Source organism: Urocitellus parryii, chromosome 7 (genome assembly GCF_045843805.1).
Source record: "Urocitellus parryii isolate mUroPar1 chromosome 7, mUroPar1.hap1, whole genome shotgun sequence".
In the NCBI taxonomy this organism is placed as follows: Eukaryota; Metazoa; Chordata; class Mammalia; order Rodentia; family Sciuridae; genus Urocitellus; species Urocitellus parryii.
In genome coordinates this window covers 158,882,050-158,886,972 of record NC_135537.1, presented here as the reverse complement: position 1 = coordinate 158,886,972, position 4,923 = coordinate 158,882,050, and the positions used below count along the sequence as shown (strand labels likewise).

General features: G+C 45.1%; 1 long non-coding RNA gene across 1 annotated transcript; it reads left to right on the top strand.

Moving 5' to 3' along the window:
* The first annotated feature begins 2,629 nt into the window (after nt 1-2,629).
* On the top strand, nt 2,630-4,923 carry LOC113181525 (uncharacterized). Its single transcript, XR_003300596.2, has 3 exons — nt 2,630-2,868; nt 3,571-3,621; nt 4,635-4,923. It is a non-coding gene; the product is annotated as an uncharacterized LOC113181525 (long non-coding RNA).

The window sequence follows — 4,923 nt, the reverse complement described above, 5'->3', positions numbered from 1 at the left end:
CTTCTGAAGAGTTTCTCAGAGGTTCCAAGGAAGTGGGGGTCTAATAGGGATAGGGTAGGCCAAGTGGAGCAAACCTGATTCTCTTTCCATTCATTAAAAAATCTTAAGTTCATTAAGTTCAATCCCAATATCAAAAAAAGTAACTTTTGAATCTAGCCACTTCTTTCCATCTTTCTTGTCCCATTCAAATTCTAGCTGCTCATAGAAGAAGGGTCCTAACTAGTCTCCCTAATCCTTTTTGTATACTTTAATCCATCCTTCACTTAGTAACCAGGACAATCTGACTAAAACTGAAGTCAGATCACGCTGCTGCCCGTCTAAAATCTGGGGTTGTAGCTCAGAGGTAGAGTGCTTACCTAATGTGGGTGAGGCACTGGGTTCCATCCTCAGCACCACATAAAATAAATAAATAAATAAAATTAAGATATTGTGTCCATCTACAACTAAAAAATATTTTTAAAAAATCTGACATCATTCCTGATTTCTCTATTACTCTAGTGCCTCACATCTAATCCACCAGGAATTCCTATAAATTTTAGTTTCAAAGTATCTCTTGAGCCAGGCATGATGGCACACACCTGTAATCCCAGCAGCTCTGGAGGCTGAGGCAGGAGGATTGCAAGTTCAAAGCCAGCCTCAGCAACTTATTAAGACCTTAAGTGACTCAGCAAGACCTCTGTCTCTAAATAAAATATTAAAAAGGGCTGGGGATGTGGCTCAGTGGTTAAGAGCCCCTGAGTTCAATCTCAATACCAAAAAAAAAAAAAGTATCTTTTGAATCTAGCCACTTCTTTCCATCTTTCTTGACCCATTCAAATTCTAGCTGCTCATAGAAGAAGGGTCCTAACTAGTCTCCCTAATCCTTTTTGTATACTTTAATCCATCCTTCACTTAGTAACCAGGACAATCTGACTAAACTAAAGTCAGATCACGCTGCTGCCCATCTAAAATCTTTTGAATGTCCATTGTACGAAGAATAAAATCCAAACTTTGTATCACTAACTACAGGAGCTTGGCCTCATGTTCAATCATATCATGTTGCTTTGTTTCTTGTCCTTGCTCCAGCCATGCTGGCTATCTGTCTGTTCCTAGAACCCACCAAGCCCTTTGCCTCCACAGGCATTTGCTATTACTGTTCCTTCTGCCCTTATTCTCCTCCATCTTCATGTGGCTGCTTCTGCCTCTTCTTTCGGGTGTCAGCTTAATTGTTACATCCTCAGAGAGCCTTCTCTAATCACCCCCCCCCATACTCTAAAATAAAGACCTGTGGGCTGGGGATGTGGCTCAAGGGGTAGCGCGCTCGCCTGACATGCGTGCAGCCCGGGTTCGATCCTCAGCACCACATACCAACAAAGATGTTGTGTCCGCCGAGAACTAAAAAATAAATATTAAAAAAAAAATTCTCTCTCTCTCTCTCCTCTCTCACTCTCTCTTAAAATAAAATAAAATAAAGACCTGTTATTTTCTATCATGGAACTCTGTTTACTTCCTTTACAACACAAACAACAATCTGTAATTGTTTTGTGTATTCCTTGTTTATAACTAGTTTCCCCTACAAAATTGTCAGCTCCATGGGGGCAGGGACATGTCTATTTTGCTCTGCATTATGTCCTGACACCCAGCACAAAGCAGTTGACACATAGGCAGAAGGTTCTCCGCACATTCTTACTGAATGAATATGTAACAGAACTTTGCTTGGAATGGCAGAGAAGACTTGGGCAAAGGTTAGAGGCATGGATGGAAGGTTAGTAGACAAAAGGGATGGAGAAGGCGAATGGGAAAGAAAAAACAGTTCAGAAAATGATCCTAAGGCCAGAGAGGGCATGGCATTTTTGAGAAATTATATGAAAATTAATTGAGACTGGAGTGTGGAGAGCAAGTGGGAGGGCCATCTGAGATGGGTTAGCAGCACTGGGCAAAGCCACACAGTATTTCTCTCCTGGGAGCCAAACCACAGTACTGAGAACAGAGAGGACAGAATTTCCCAAAGGGAAGTCAAGGTGTTCCTGATGAAAGAAGGACAGTCCCTGTCTTCAGAATTTTTTTATTATTTATTTTTTAGTTATTGGCGGACACAACATCTTTGTTGGTATGTGGTGCTGAGGATAGAACCTGGGCCGCACGCATGCCAGGCAAGCGCGCTACCGCTTGAGCCACATCCCCAGCCCAGTCCCTGTCTTCAGAACAGTGTTCTTTACATCTTTCCCTGCCCTCATCCCACCTCTCCCCTGTAATAGTTTGCTGATCTTTTAGGTTTCAATTCCTTCTGCTATTCCTTTAGGAAGCTATCAGATGTCCCCAAACCCTGAGCTAGTTCTTGCCTTGCTTCTCCTCCCTGCATCTCACCTGCACTGCAGTTGCTCTAGTCCCACCCTCTGTTCCTCAAATAGCAGTAAGCTCCTTGGGAGCAGGGATCTCCTTTTTCTCTATCATGATTCCAGCACCAAATAGCATTCCTAGCACATAAAGGTATTCAGATAAATGCATGTGGAATGAATAAATGAATCAGTGAAATAAACATTCCTTTCAAGAACTTTGTTCCTGGAATTTCAGCCACAAAAGCCTCCATTTAGCTTCCTCTTCCTGCATCCATCCATTGTTTGGCCAGCCACAGGCTGGTCAGCAGCTTGTAAGAGCCCCAAACACTCCTCCAAAAGGCTTCTTGACTCAGACCCTCTGCTGGGAGCCAGTCTTCCCTTAAAAGGCCACCTTATCGGAAGTGCCTCTGATGGCATTTATGAGCTCTATTTTTATCTACATTGGAAAGCCTCAAAGTTAATTCCCAAGCCAACAACATTAAACTCAGGAACGTGGATGAGCAAGGAAACATCTTGATGATGGCTTTGAGTCACAGCTTTGTTTTCTGTGGTAAGGGCCTCGGATCCTCCCCATCATTGACCCTTGTTTTTAAGGACTGGCTAACTCTAAAATGCCTTTGATCCTCCATTCATTAAAACTAGATCCTGTAGCTTTTAATAGTCTATGCAATGGTGTCATCTTCCCTAAGTTTCACCTAACTCTGGTAAGGCCCTCGGAGCAGAGCAGAGCAGACTGCCAAACAGCTTCCAGTTTATTCAAACTGGTTTCCCACTCCCACTCCCTAATGGAAATTAGTTCTGGATCATCACAGGAGGCTGCTGTGGCCAGAGGGGAAGGCTCCCAAAGAGGCCAGAGAAATAATTGGAAGAATCTACAGAAATAAGGAGAGATATCCACCGGGGCTGGTGAGCAGTTGAGGGCCTGTGCCAAGGAAAGGATTCACTGTCAGAACCACAGAAATGGAGAGCAAGAAAGTGTGGAGAGAGGGGAAAGACAGAGAAGGACCAGAGGAAAGGAGGGCTGTGAAAGGGAAGGAAGGAAACAGCAGGAATGGAAGGGGATCATAGGTAGCTTGTGCAGAGGGAAAGGAGAAAGAGGAAGTGTGCCTTTTCCCTTTAATCCAAGTGGGGCAAATTGGGAAGAAAGGGGCTTAGAATCAGGTGGCAACCCCAGGGAGATGATTTACTAGAAATTCTAATATGTGGATTAGAAAAGAGCCAGGAAGGTATTAAGGAATCTTCTCACTTCCAGATTCAAGACACTGGGTCAGCATTCCTGCCTCTGGAAATTTAGGAAAAATAGGTATTGTCCAAATGACTCAATTCACTTTTGATTCTGTCCTTTCCCTGAGCAAAAGCCTAAACAATTCAGGATCCTTGCCCCACTGTCTCTGCCCTCTCTTCCCTTATTCCCTTTTCCCCAAGACCACACACAGCTTGGGACCACAGTCCCCTGGGTGCTCCTGTCTCAGTTGGTCACTCTGGGACAGAAACCTGATCTAGAGCTTGGAGTCTGGGCCAAGTTAGCACTGCCTGCAGGAGGGATTGCTTCCTGGGAAGTCCTACTTCAAGCTTCTGGCTGGCCTAATGCTGGGTAGGGAGCATAGGAAATGTGGATACCGGGGTGGTTTTGGCTTTCAAGGTACCTCTCTTCAGAGAGAGTGAAGCATGGGACAGAAATTTCCATAGACCAATCTAGAAAGTGACTCCAACCCACTGAGATGGCCCCAGTACCCTCTGATCTGTCCCATTCAGAAAATTGCCACTTCCAAGCCTCCCAGGTGATTTCGGGGTCAAGATGGAGGCTCTGATTCTTGAATGATGTAGTTACTTCTCAGAGAAAATATACCTTCTGAAGCTCATGTGTCTACTTTTCAAAGATATGTCCTTATTCACTGGGAGGGGGAGAACGCATATGGGTTGCTCCGTGTGGGCGTGAGGCAGCATCCTTGCTGGATAAAAAGGACAGCACACCTTTCATGGAAAGTAGCAGACTACTCAGGGGTCAAGTGCCTGCTTTGCTTCTGGGGGCTACAACAAGGAGTGTAAGCCACCCCCATCCTTCTCTTTTACTTGGGAGTTTTGATTGCTCATAAGTGTCCTCCCCCAACGCAGGGTAAAGGATCATTTTGATGATCCCGTTTTGGACAAGTGAGAAGAGAAAGCCTTTTAATTCTGATCTGCATGACTGCTTGCTATGCAGTGGGCACTCGGGTGGGTAGGCAGTGGGTGGCAGCAGCTGCCAGACACCTTCCCCTGAGGATGCATCAGTTGGTGCCAAAAGCCTATCTAAGCTCTTTCTGATCTCTGTGCCAGGGGCAGCCAGTCCTGGAAGGAAGCCAATAAGTCCACCATGAGACCTGCATTCTTCTCCTCCCCCTCATCCTCCAAGAACAAGAAGGAGTAGCTTGAGAGCCCACAGGAAAAGGAGCTGATGGGTCTTGGACACATTTTCCAGCTGTCACACCTGCTAACATGGGAACTCACACTTGTATGCACACACTCACACTCAGCAATAAATTCAGAATCAGGCTTTCTTGTTCCATCTGTCCTCTGCCCAGAGCAATGGCAATAAGAACTTCCATCAATAAACTGTTGTTCCCAC